Here is a 15,242-nt window from a genome sequence, read left to right as displayed (position 1 = left end):
AAAGACATAAAAATCTTTGTTCAGAGAGATAAAGAATAGAAATAGATTTGTAAAATGTCCAAATACTTGTCTGCCTTTACAGCTACTCCCCAGATTTGACAGAACTTTGTTGTCAGTTTCAAGAAGCAGGGCTAGAGTTGGAAGCTTGGAAGAAATTCACATCACAGATCACTGCCAGTGGATGGTTTCTCTGTTCTCTGCAGGTTCCTCATTTAATTTTATTGCATTCATCACCTAATTCTAACTATTATTATTAGTCATACAAAATCAAGAGCTATGTGCTTCATGGAGATAAACAGGTGAAATAGTGAAATCCAAAGTGCTGTGTTTTTTTTTCCCTTTTCTTTTAAGCATCTTATGTTGACAGGAAGCCATTTGCAGAGCATGGTGAGATTGCTAGTTCTTAGGTAGGATCAAGGCTGTGCATTCTTGAGTGCCATCTACTGGCATTTTATTGACAATCTACATATAGAGACTAAAAGCACTTTGTAATCTCTAGTGCTAAACAGAGAGATGGAAGGACAGACTTTGTGCTTCCAGCTATGACCCAGAAGGATGTTACTTATATCTAAAAGTCAAGCATAATGAAGAAGACAAAAGATATTCTCAATGTGGACTGATGGAACAAAGAATGCTACTTTAAAATATAAAATGAGAAATTAGACATTTTAATGTAATTCTTAAATCCAGGTCCATTATCAGGAAATAAAATAAAATGAATGGTTCCAGGCTATGGTGAAAACCAGTGAATTGAACTGAAGCCAAGACAATTTTTTTCTCGCACTTCCAAACTTATTGAGTGTATTGGAAAGAGAGGGAATAGAAAATCTGTTATAGCATTTTTTTTCCTCCATTTTCTGTGCTACTACTATCTGACAGTGAATTCTTCAGATATATGGTGCTTTCAAATTCACAGGTGTGTAACAAAAGATCTGGTTTTCATTGTTAACAGGACACAAGAGAGAATGAAATATAGTTTAAAAATGTATTTCCATTTCCTTACTGGTTGGATAGTAACTGACATCTTAGAAACAAACATATAAATAAATAAAAGATGTAATATCACAAGCTGCAATGGCCCTTTATATTAAGGACTGTTTTGATTTTGAAGAGCTTGGGGTTGAGAATGATAAAATTGACTGTCTGAGGGTAAGGATCAAGAGGAAGGCCTGTAGGGGCGACATCTTGGTGGGGGTCTGTTATAGACCGCTTAATCAGGATGAGAGATGGATGAGGTGTTCTATGAGCAGCTTGTGGAAGTCATGCGATCACCAGCATTTGTTTTTGTGGGAGACTTCAATTTCCCTGATATATATTGGAAATATAATACAGCACAGAGGAAGCAGTCCAAGAAGTTTCTAGAGTATGTGGAAGATTGCATCCTTACACAGCTGGTGGGAGAACCTACCAGGGGTGATGCCCTGCTAGACATGCTCTTCACTACAGAAAAGGACTGGTGGGAGATGTGAAGGTGGGGACTGTCATGGGCAGAGCGACCATGAAATTGGCAGAGTCAGAAGGGTGACTAGCAAAACTGCTATCTTGAACTTCAAGAAGGCAGACTTTGACCTGTTCAGGACGCTTGTAACACAGATCCCTTGGGACTCGCTCCTTAAGGGTAAAAGGAGTCCAGGAAGCCTGGACACTACTCAAGACGGAAATCTTAAAGGCGCAAGAACAGGCTGTCCCTGAATGCCGTAAGGCAAGTTGGGGGGGAAGAAGACTGGTGTGGATGAGCCAAGAACTATTGTTGAGACTCCAGAAGAAAAAGAGAGTCTATGTCCTCTGGAAGAAGGGACAGGCTACTTGGGGAGATTACAAGGAAGTTGCTAAGGTATGCAGGGAGGAAGTTAGGAGGGCAAAAGCCCAGCATGAACTCATATTGGTCACTGCAGTAAAAGAGAATAAGAAATCCCTTTATAAATATCTCAACGGTAAGAGAAGAACTGGGGAGAATTTCTTTTCTTTACTTGATGCAGCAGGGAATGTGACTGCTGAAGACTAGGAGAAGGCTGAGGTCCACAATGCCTTCTTTACATCTGCCTTTAATAGGCAGATCAGTTATCCTCAGGGCACTTTACGCCCTGATCTGGAAGCCTGGAATACTATGCAGAATACACCCCCCAGTGATTCAAGTGGAGACAGAGACCTCCTCCTTCATCTGGACTGTCACAAGTCCATGGGACAGGATGGGCTTCATCCTAGGGTGCTGGGGAGCTGGCAGGAGTGATTGCCGAGTTGCTCACAGCCATCTACCAGAGCTCCTGGTTATCTGGAGAGATCCCAGAGGACTGGAGGCTTGCTAATGTGACTCCCACCTACAAGTAAGGAGGATCTGGGAAACTACAAGCCCGTCAGCCTGACCTCAGTACCAGGGAAAGTTATGGAGCAAATCATCTTGGGAGAGATCACATGGCATTTGAATGGCATCTAGGGTATCAGGCCCAGCCAGCATGGTTTCGTGAAAGGCAGGTCATGCTTGACCAACCTCATCTCCTTCTACAACTGGGTGACCAGCCTGGTAGATGAGGGAAAGGCTGTTGATGTAGTCTATCTAGACTTCAGCAAAGCCTTGAACACAGTCTCTCACAGTATTCTTCTGGGGAAACTGGCTCCCCATGGTCTGGACAGATATATTCTTCTTTGGGTAAGGAACTGGCTAGAGGGCCATGCCCAACGGGTAGTCGGTTAATGGAATGAAGTCCAGCTGGCGACCCATTACGAGTGGTGTCCCCCAGGGGTTGGTACTGGGGCCCATCTTGTTTAATATCTTTACTGATGACCTAGATGAAGGGATTGAGTGCACCCTCAGTAAGTTTGCAGATGACACCAAGTTGGGAGATAGTGTTGATCTGCCTGAGGGTAGGGAAGCCCTTCAGCAGGATCTAGATAAGCTGGATCACTGGGCTGAGGTGAATGGAATGAGGTGAACATGAGCCGACAGGACGCCCAGGTGGCCAAGGGGGCCAATGGCATACTGGCCTGCATTAGAAATAGTGTGGCCAGCAGGAGCAGGGAGATAATCATCCCTCTGTACTCAGTACTGGTGAGGCCGCACCTCGAGTATTGTGTTCAGTTTTGGGCCCCTCGCTACAAGAAAGACATCGAGGCCCTGAAACTTGTCCAGAGAAGGGCAACGAAACTGGTGAGGGGTCTGGAGCACAAGTCTCATGAGGAGCGGCTGAGGGAACTGGGATTGTTTAGTCTGGAGAAGAGGAGGCTCAGGGGATACCTCATTGCACTCTACAACTTCCTGAAGGGAGATTGTGATGAGGAGATGTTGTCCTCTTCTCCCAGGCCACAAACAGGACCTGAGGAAATGGCTGCAAGTTGTACCAGAGGAGTTTTAGTTTAGACATAAGAAAGAACTTTTTCTCTCAGAGAGTGGTCAGGCACTGGAATGGCCTGTCTGGGGAGGTGGTGGAGTCACCATCCCTGGCAGTGTTCAAGAAGCATCTGGATGAGGAACTACAAGATACGGTTTATTGGCTTGTGGTAGCAGTCGTAGTGGGAGAACGGTTGGATTAGATGATCTTACAGATCATTTTCAACCTTGCGATTCTATGATTCTATGATTATGATTCTAAGCTTTTGCAGTCAGATTCATCTGCAGCACAAATAGCAAACCTTTGCTTGTTGCCCTACTAATGTCTTTTTTGGCAGGTCTGTAGTTGGTAATCCAAAGAGGGGATTAAAACAGCAGAAGATACATATTTTTGTTTCAAAGCTTATTTCCTCACAGCCTCTCATCACTCAGCCACCCTTTAGAGCTTGTAGCTTCACCTGTCAGGCCTATGCAGACAAGCCCTGATAACAAGAAAATTCTCCACACCTTTTTTATGAAGGAAGTGGCTTTCCATATGTAATGTTTAATCGTAAATCCTGGCAGCATAAAGAAATCCTGCCTTCAGCTTTCTCGGAAGGCAAAGCCCTGGGTCCAGCCTTCTCAATCCCTGTGCCATGTCCAACATACTGTTTTCCTGAATTCTTTGAAGTTGTTTACTTAAAGATGTCATTTTGTTTGCCATTGTTGGCTTTATGATGATCTCCCTTGACAATCTTTTTTGAATCCATTCCATAAACTTTCCCATCATTAGAAATTGCACAAGAATCCCCTAAATTATTTGTTTAGAACATATACTGGAGAAGAAAATAACATTTTAGATGCCCCAGTCTTCTCTCTTTACAGACAACAAGACTTCAGCTGATAAATTCTGTCCCTGGGCAGTTCTTTTCTCAATGGCAGCTTATTGCTTTTGCTTTCTTGTACAAATTTTGAGATTCATGTGTTTTACAGTTATACTCATGATACTTGTTTTGATTTTCTTCTTATAAACTGTCACATGTTTCAGCTTTCCTGCTGTTTAATCTTATTGTTTGGCAGACAAACTCACACTGAAAGCAGTTCAGCAGTTTTGCATGAGCAGCATTTTTTCTGCAATAGCTTTAAATTTATACCCATGTTTGGTGAGTATTTAATGAATTTGAATTTTCTGTGTGTTTTAATCCTGTTTTTATAACGTGTTGCATTTCACTGATTAAAAGGGATTTGATTCACAGCAGTACACCTTGAGGGCTGCAGACATCCAGTGACTGATGTTATTTCAGGCAGTGCTCTTTAAAAGCAAGCATGCTATCCTTTCAGCGTAGCAAATGATGGTCTGTGTGACTCAGGTAGACCTTCTGTCATCATGGTTGGTGTGTTCTGTACTGTAAACTGGTCAGTGATGGAGCCAAGAACCTCACAAGCAAATTTAATTTTCAGCATCAATGGGAAGAAGACCCAAGTACCGAATCCCACTTGAGCACCAGCCCCTGATATACTGCACTTCTGCTTACCACTGTGTTTATTGCATAGTAATTAAACCTGATTAAGCCAGTGAGCACTGGAATTCAGCTTATTTGCCTCCTTACTACACTAATTTGGGAATAAAGGCCAATTTACCATATGTTGTGCTTGGTTATCCTCATCCTCACATTCATTGTGAGGTTTATCATCTCTTCATAGGGACCCAAATAAGCTTCTGCAATAGTAGTCATGTAGTAATTCTTACTGCTTCTAGCCAAGGCCCAACCTATTTCTTTCCTATCAAGCGAGACAGGTCTTACCAGTAACATAAATATCATTCAGAAATCAGTTCTAGGAGAACGTGTCATTTTTTTATGCAGCTCAAAAGTAAGCTATATTTCTCCATAATGGCACCAATACCGCAGCACTAAAAATCCTTCAGGCCTCTCTAATTTATCTGGACAAAAAACTTAACCATATTCTTAGCCTACTTCTCATGACTCACAGGGATGTCTACAAACAGCATGTTTCCAAAACTGTCTGAAATGCCCAGATATCCTCACAAATGTAAGGAGACAATACTTATATTGGAGGTTTCTGCTTATTTACTGACTTTTATATATATACATATTTATAGACCATTAGCTAAAGCAAAGAGGCTGGAGGACAGACATGTTTCAGTCTTTTCACTATTCTAACCAAGTGGATTAATTTCCTCGTACTGAAATTTCAACTTCAGGACCATGAATCTCTAATGTTTTGGACTATGTAATAAAATTGCTGTTCATTTTTAGTTCCCTTTCCACATGTGACTCAAATGTTTGGTTGATACGTAGCTGATTTCCTGCAGCTCTTGTTGTGACATAAGGCACTACCAGATTGCAGAGGATGCCACAGGGTGGTCATCTCAAGGCAACCTTCCAGCTGGACAGAGATAATGATCTGGAGAAATGGCTGATGTCTTTATTGCTTAGCTAAACACCCGCCCTCACCAGAGGGTAAGATGTAAATGACTGAAGGAGTTACAAAATAGAGCAAATATTTTATCCTTTAAAATAATCAACAATCAATTAAATAATTTTTTTACTATCTCAGTTACAGAATTTAACAGTGCAGTTTCACCTAAATAGACACTAATCTCAGGAAAAGCAGTGACAAGTGACAGGGCCATCAAGCATTAGGACTATACTTCAATGTAAGATAAGTTTCTATCCTATGCAATTTCTCCCTAATAAACATTAGAACTGGAACATCAAATAATAGTGTTTAGAGAATTAATTGCATTCAATCCATAGAAAATAATACCCATATAAAAAAAAAAGTTTGTTAATAATTTTTAATAATGGATAGATTTAAAATTAAGCCTAATTTCCTTGTAGATATTCTGTGAGAAGATATATCTAAATTGTCAGTGTTAATTATTTGTTATTATTTATATGCCTACTGTTAGACCTTGTGAAGTACTGTGGTATGTTCTGTGGATAAGCTAAGCAGGCAGTGACATTTTGGATACTGTAGGGCGTCCAGCTACTAGTGAATAACACAGGTATGTTTTGGGTGACAAATCTGAAAGATCCATGTGGATATTTTAGACAATCTGCAGCACATCAAGGGATGCTAGATGGCTTTATTCAGATATCTGAAAAAAATTCATATATCCCATTAGACTTCTATTGTTCTATCCTTCAGGAGATGGTATCCCTAAATCTCATGCTATATCTGCCATGTGGGTGACCTGGAGAGCTGTATGGTGTCACAGATGCTACAACACACCTCTATGAAGCATCCTTGGCCCCTCTGTAGAGTACTTGGAACTATACAACTGAACAGCCAGGCTCTTGGATGAATACAGTCACCCACTGAGCTCCAGACAGATTGTAATAGATTTTATTTATTTATTTATTTATTTACTTACTTACTTACTTATTTACATCAACTGCTAATTTCTCCAGTACAAAAGTAAACAGTTACAACTTCTCCAGTTCCACAAGGCTAAACAGTCAAACCATAAGGTATCCAAAATGTTACATTTGAGAATGCGATTTTTCAGTATCATTTTGACTTGAACAATTTGTCGTCTGTATTACATTAGTCCTGTAAGCCTGGTGGTTTTTTTTTTCTTGTTTGGTTGGTATATTGATTGGTTCAGGTTTTGTTTGTTTGTTTGATTGTTTTGATTGTACTCTTAAAAGAAAATTCACAAAACAGCTATTGGAATTGATAGTAACACTGGCACAGTGGGACAATAGTAAACATGCAAAAATTAATTCTGATGAAGTTTTATCAGAACAGCTTTTAGATAAGATAGATGCTGAATTACTCTTTTCATATGGTAAATTCTGTAGCTGTGCTTTATGTTCAGGGTAAAGACTGTCCTTTCTGACTGGTGGTAATCAAGATGGCCAAGACACTTTGGAGCTCCACAATTTCTATTTCTGAATTGGCAGTGAATGAGATTAAAGCAGGAAGTTTGAATGTTGCTGGTACTTCACAACTAATTGTCTTCCTGTTTTACTCTTTGACTACTCAAAATAACTGACGTCTTCCTAGTCACAGAACATGCCATTCATTTCTAATACTGCTATAGTTACTACATTCAGACCTTAGATAAATGTGTAGAAAGTATATTTTCTACTGTATTTCAAGGAGCTGGAACTACCAGTTGGAGAATCTGGACAACTGCAATTTAACTGCAATAGAAAGTCAGAATTGTTGACAGCACAATTTGTAACAGTTTGTCATGGAATGTTATGGAATGTTAGCTTTTTGTTGTTGTTGTTGTTGTTAGAATAATTCTTTCTTCAGTGCTCAAAAGCTACCACTGTTATTTACACTTTGAAAGTCAGAAATTCAGAGATACTTGTTAAACTTCCTGTTTATATATAACTTCTTTACAGAATGATACAATGATGCAATATTAGAAAGTTAAGAAGGTGTCAAAAATCAATTTTAAAACTATTCACAGACCTAAGGTTAAATGTATCAGCCACGTACACTTGAATTGACTTAATACATACTTGTCCAAAATCAAGAGGTTCCTCAGAAATGGAAGTAATGCTTATGCTTAGCAGCTCTACGATTGAACACTGCCTGAATTGCTGTTGCACGTAAGTGACAGCGGAAGAATGTCAAGTTGCAAGGAGGAGTTTGGAATGTTTTTCTAAACATAAAGATGGTCAGAATGTTGCTACATTTGCTTATTTGACTACAATTGAGTTTTTCATGAGAGAAAACGTCATAGTGCATAATAAATAAGCTATATGGGAGACTACGTCCAAATATTATATTTCTCATAGTTGATAACACATACCTTGTTAAAGACCCATTATTTACAACCACAGTAGAGTTCAGAAAGCTCTCAGCAAATTGAATTAATGTAGCAAGAAATTTGTAGCAAGTAGATTTTATGCGTTAATGCTTTATAGTCAAATTACCATCACCACCTAAGGGCAAAATCTTTTTTTATAACAAAACGTTGAAACTTATGTTTATTTTCCATATTTAACCGACAAATCTTGTATTGTAAATTAAGCTTTCTTTAGCAGATTTGTTAATAGCGTTTTTATCCACAAATTATTTCCATTTCTCTGTTCACAAGGGATTATTCTGGAGGCATACTGATGAGAAACTGTCGGTATTTATAATTAGCTTCTCTTAATTTATTGATTAGGGTCTTATCATGTAGCAGCATCATGAAGATATTGTTTTAGTATATCTGTAAAACTACCATAATTTTTACTACATTATGACTTGCCTGCTGTTCAAACAATGGACTTTCCTCTCTCCTTTTCTTTCACTACCTGAAAGGTTGCTTCAGTAGTTCTACTGGAGTTTTAGATTTCAATTTTTGTTTGTTTGTTTATTATTCTCAATTCAGTCCTCATTTACTCCATGTGAATGTGAGGGAATCTGAAGAGCAATTTGCATGGGAGCACAATTCAAATGTTCTTGCACTTAGATATTCTGATTTCCATTGAATTCAAAATCTGTGCATGTCAGAAATTAATGTGCAGAACACAAGGTAGCCAGATTTGAAAAACGTTGGCACAAAAGCAAGGTAAAAGCTAGCCATAAAGAAATACATGGATGTTAAAGAAAGGTTTAAAATGTATAGATGAACATGGAATTATTATCCTGACAGTGTAACATGGGATTTGCTTTAACAATCTGCTGGACATGGGAGATCATTTCAGACCCTTAATACTCTGAAAACATCAAACTGAGTTTTGCCTTCCTTCTGCTCTCCAAAAGAAGCTTAGAATGGCAAAATGCATACCTCACATGTACTGCAATGATGCAAATGGAAAGAAAGTTTTATTGCCTTTGCAAAATGTGCAGGACATAACTCTCTTCTACTTTCTAGATGGGTTTGCCAGAGCTTCCCATGAGAAACAGCAGCCTGGGTTTCATTACTTTTCAGGTTTCATCATAATTTTGGTGAAGTTTTCAGACACCTAGCACCTTCAGCAAACACATTAGCACTTGATCTATAACTATACTAAGAAGTAAAATCAGATTTTTTTCTTAGAAATGCAAAATATGCTTATTCATAATAATTTGATGCACAAAATAGCTCAGTGCACCCAATGACTTCACTACCAGAATAAGTGAATGGGGAACAAAGTACCAGATTCCTGGAAACTCTATTTTTATCTAGTGCAATATTAAATAAGTAAAATATGCAACCATTCCACATGAAATTAGGAGCATGCTGCTGTAGCTTTCTAAACACCATTACCATACTGCCCTTTAATTTGATGATAAATTCTTCAGAATGCGTTTCTGGGATAAAAATTCTGTTCTTATACAAAGTTGCTATTTTGAGGATATGAATGTTTGAGGATCAGTGTATTAATTAATGTGAACACAGACCTGGACCAGCAAGAGCCAGCCAGTGTGCTGGTGGCCCATATAAGCTTTATGGTGTGCACTACCTTCTGAACTTCCAAGGGTCAGAGACTCAGCCAAACTCTCTTCCAGATCATGAACCCACATTTGTTTTGCAGGAAAGGGCCATAATCAGGTGCTGTTTTGAATTAAAATTGGGGTACAATTATGATGCATTTGGAACTTGGTTGGAAAAATGCATCCATGCTCCACAATACAAGCAGAACTTTAAGGACACAGAAATGACACAAGAGTTTTGCTGCATTTTTGATATGAAATTTTAAGAAGCAATACAGTACATCTGACTTAAGTGTACTAACTCAGCTTAAGTGTAAATAAAAGTAATAAACATTCCTCATTAAAAGGGAGATGCATCTAATAACATCCTCAAGCAGTCAGTGCTGCCTGCACTGTATTCAGAACTGCCTCCTGGGTAAAGTGGGTTGCTGGATCTGGATCTTACAGTAATCATGAGAGTAATCATGAGAGTAATCCTTCTTCTTCTTCTTCTTCTTCTTCTTCTCCTTCTTCTTCTTCTTCTTCTTCTTCTTCTCCTTCTTCTCCTTCTTCTCCTTCTTTTTCTTCAAGTTTTATTGTGCTTATCTGTATTTTTCACATCCTCTGGAATTTTTAGAATTCTTTTAATAGTAGCCTTGGAATAAAACTGTCATGGCTGAGTTCAACAACTACAAATGAGTTGAATAAAATAAATTAATTTGTACCCTTTTCAGTCTGTCAGAAATACTATTTCCTTAAGGAATTTCTTAGTGCTCATATATTTAAGTGTAATTTCTTTGGAGAATAAATCCTGCATATTCTCTTCTTACTATACTTGAAGAACCTCACTGCATGTAAGTCAGAATAATTTACACAGGCAGTATAATTTCTTCTACTGTTTTCAGATGAAATATGAGCCCTCCTCTATGACTTTCTGTTCTTGTCCTTTTGCAATACTTTGAAGAAAATTGTGTGAAAGGATTGACTGTGGACTTCTGCAATAGATAACAGGAAAGAAAATGAAATTATGACTCAATAATGTAAAAACAATAAAACAATAAAAACCTTATTACCTGTAGCCTTGACCATAAAATGATAGGCAAACAGTCTGGTTCACTAGGTAACAATGAGAATTGAAGGTATTATATGGATGTGTGTACATAAGTATTTCAAAGTCTAATCTTTGCATTTTTTTAGCAAATTAGTTTATCACGCAGATCAGTCTTTGAGTACAAAATCTGGATTCATTCTGGGAGAAAATAAATTAAAAGAATGTCTAATGTCTAATGCACTCCAGTTGCTAATACTACGTCAGTTCATGGACTAAGTTAGTCCCGCTGAAGTAAAACTCTGAAATACTTTTTAAGTGGGTACATGTAATAACCAAACAGTTGGTTAATAACACTTTATATGTGAAACTGAACTAATGACTTATGTACACATTACTAAACAAGACATCCTTTTTATTTTTGTAATTTAAAAGAATATTTTGTCTTTTGACAACTGAAAAGCAAAGTATTTCTGAGATTAACTTACTTCTTTCCTTCATTATAAATATATATATGTATATGTATATTTCTTTTTCAGAGAAAAATGGAACAAAAATCACTGTACATGGAAATATTCTAGAATACAATGTTGTTTTCAATAATGTATGCTAGGAATAGTACAGTCCTCCTTTTTTTGAAAGCAGAAGACAGGCATCATAGTTCAGAGAGGAGGCTGGAGGCATGGCAGAAGGAGACAGAAGATTTTCAGGAATGTGAATACTTTGGTGACGGGCCAAAGTATTGTTTTTCCCTTGGTTTTCTGTTTTTGTTAGAAAATAAAAATTCTAAGAACAGATACTTAAAATTTTCTGTTGAAACCAAGTGACATTTTTTGAAACATTTTTGTGCATTTTTCTTGAGTTCTCTGTCTCTGAATGCTACACTTTTTTCTTCAATAGCTACATATTTCTGAAGAAATAAAATCAAACTAATCTCAGATTAGGTAGAAATAATAAGTTGTTTTTATTTATATATATGAAATAAATTTTCACCACTCCCTGAGAAAAAAATTTCTTCCAAATATCTAACCTAAATCTGCCATCTCTAGTTTAAAACCTTTTAGTTTAAAACCATTCCCCCCAACAGAGGGAATTCCACACAGAGAATCCTAGTGTTCCTGAGAAAACACAAGACTCAGATCTGAATTTCACAAATGCTCATACCATCAGACTTCTCTTCTGGATCAACATGTTTATTATTCATTCGCATTACTGCATTAGTGGAGCTTGGTAGTTTGGCGATGGGGGGGAGCATTAGGATCAACAGTAAATGCAGCCCATAGATTACTGTCTGCTGTTGGGGCTGGTGCTACTCATAGGGTGTAGATTTCTTTAGCCGTAGAACGTTGCAGAACAAGTAGCAAGGAAGAGGTATTAGACAGGGACTGGATATTTATGATAAAATGATGCAGAATTATCTATCCTTACTTTCAAGTTTGGTATCCTCACACTGGTTTCCATGAGGAACTACTCTCCTTATCTTTTTAAGTGGAGAAGTAGTCAGTGGATGTACTTAGTGCATATTGCCTGAAGAGCTTGTAGAATCTCCATACCTGGAGATTTTCAAAATTTGACTGAACCTGGAGCAACCTTGACATTAACCCTGCTTTGAGTGTCTGAATGACCTCAAGATGACCCTTCCAACATACATTTCTTATGTAACATTTACCTTCCATGTGGGATGCCAAAAATGCTGCTTCTACTGAATCAGTCTGGTCTTGTATTTGTGCAGATTACCTTAGTATTTTGAAAGTGTATTTATTAGTTTTGAACAGTCAAAATGTTATTCTCACTTTTTATGACTTTAAAAAGATATTTGATTGTTACATGTTTTGTCATATGTAGAACTTAAATGTTATATGTACTTATATGTAGACCCAGAAAATTGCTGCATCTCCACCTTTTCAAAATTTCTGTAATGTATTATGCATCTACATCAATCCACATGACCATTTAAAAAAAATCCTCAAAGATCCTGAACTTTGCAGTAAAGAGTTAGTTTCCAAGAGTTTTGTTTTTTTTTTGAGGTTAGAAATTTTATATTTGATATACTTAGAATTTGTTTTCCTGCATAAATAGGAAAAAGTACTGCTACCACTACTTTCTACTATTCTCTATCCTCTGCATTTCTCTTTGTATGAGGAGATGGCACGGTAAACTGGCATTGTGTTGAAACTGGAGACAGTCTTGTTTATCAAGAGCTGTTCTGAGAACTGTACTCTGTACGCAAAAAGTTGCAGCACATTAATTTCAGCTTCTGACTTTTGCCTTGAGATATATTTGTTTTGGCTTTAGAGAATTGTGCAATCTCTATTTGTATTAAGTCTGTACCACAGCATACATTTCTGGGATTGGGGGAATTTTTTGATAAATCATTTAAATATCCTTCTTTAGACATGTAGAAAACATTTCTGCTTTTTTTGTTTGTTTAGGCAGTACATTATTTGCTTGACAAATTATTTCTAAAAGCAGGAATGGATGAGAGTTGCAGAGTCCTTTACATTACTGGTTTATCAAAAACTAGCATGATTTTCAATTTATCACTGATTACACTTTCTACAGCCCCAGCAACCAGACTTCTGAAATAGTCACACGATTTTTATTGCTTGTGTTTCACTTTATTACTGTTTGGCATAGGATAGTGCTTGTGTAACATCAGTTTGAAGTGTATAATCGTAGTGTCTTTGCCTTTTACTTTCTGTTATAAAGATTTAAGAAAAACTGCTTCAGCAGATGCCAGTGAGATCCCTTGAGGAGACAACATACTTCTAGAACAGCCCTGGGAATAAGATTGAATACGGTTAACCAACACCCTGCTGTGTGCCATGTTTCTGCTTTTGCATAGTACTATGCACACTCACATACGTGCAAGGCAATCTGCAGCACACAGAAGAAGGTACTCATGGAAAGTAAGTGGTAGATCCAGTATTGAAATATTCAGACTTTAAGTCTGGTTCTGTAACATGTCTGGGAACATATAGAAAATTGATGGATAACTGATTGGGCCATCTTCCAGATACTGGACAGGACATTTGCCAGGAACTCCTTGGATCTGTGACAAACTCAATAATCTTCAGTATGCTACCTGCAAACTTATGCCCTGTGCAACTCTGTAAAACTCAAGAGAAAAGTTCTTGCTAAAATAAGCTCAATCATGTAAAGTTTATCAGGGAAGCTAGTCAAAAGAAGCAATGAGGAGATAAGAAACTGATCCAGATTTGAATATTATCTACAGAATGGAGGCTGCTCATCAACTGCTTCTTATGCCAGCAAGTGCAAGTTGATGCAGCGAAGGTGTTTTGGCAGCATCACTGAAAGGAGAAAGGCCTTACAATGGTCACTGAACAAGCAAAACTGAGAGGAAGTTTACAGCCTTACAAGAAAATGTGTGCTTTTTCCACAACAGCTAAATGCCACTTCTTATCTAGAGGTAGAACATTTGTTACCATTCCAATGCTAAAAATTCATCCAGTGATTTACTTCTTATCCCTGTAAGTTGCTTTTTCTGTTCACAGATGGTTGTCTTGTCACTTCAACTTAAATTTTGTTGTTGGAAAAATTGCCTTTAATAGTCATTAAATACTAAACTGAGTGGACTTGTAAACTTCCCTGTTGACATTTTCTTCTTTTCTTTTCATGTAAGTAGGAAGAGCCAAAACAGTTTGATAAATCATTCTTCTCACTTGATCAATAGCCTATGTATAAAACTTTCACATGGGCAGAAAATCTTTTAATTATAACTCTTCAATACTGCTAATTTCCCTAATTAAACTTCACCTATGCGCAGATGTCTCATCCACTTAAGCACTACTTATCACAATAAAAATTAAATATAAGATTGGTGCACAACAGGCCCATAAATTGATCTGCCTATTAGATACTTTATGTCTCGTTGGTTATAAGCCTATTCACAATCCTGCCTATAATTCCTAAAATGCATCACTTGATTTTTTTTTTTTGCTGAATTTGTATTTAAAAGATTGTGTCTAAAACATACATAGCTCTGTGAGCAAGTTTATCTGCATCTTAACTTGTGAGAATTTGTAATATATCTTTTTTCAGTTTCAAACAGTACCTGAATGTGTTTTCTTCATCCCTAATATCTGATATAAATACTTGTGTATCAGTTGTATGACAAACTGTATGCTCCGTCAGCCCACTGCTGCCAGTCTTATACATTTTGAGTGTTATCTTATGTCTCCAGTAGACATTTTCTCTGCAAATAACATGAGGATAATAGACTTTTAAAAACCTTGCGCTGAAATGAAACCATCTGGTTGATATATTTATGCTGTCATTTTAACTTGGGTTTCAGCTCACCCTTGAAAATGAACTCTCTAAATAATCTCCATTCAGACATTAATCCTGCAGCCACTCAACCAGCTTGCCATGTGAAGAAAAGCAAATGGACAATGGGGTCTGGCTCCAACCCCAGTGCTGTGTCCACAGGCTCAACGAACACAATCAGCTCAGTTCTACAGTGAATAGGAGCTTACAATCATATGTCTTAAAAAAAAAAAA

The sequence above is a fragment of the Meleagris gallopavo genome, chromosome 3, assembly GCF_000146605.3.
Source record: "Meleagris gallopavo isolate NT-WF06-2002-E0010 breed Aviagen turkey brand Nicholas breeding stock chromosome 3, Turkey_5.1, whole genome shotgun sequence".
NCBI classification, from domain to species: Eukaryota; Metazoa; Chordata; class Aves; order Galliformes; family Phasianidae; genus Meleagris; species Meleagris gallopavo.
Note: the sequence above shows the minus strand (reverse complement) of the source record.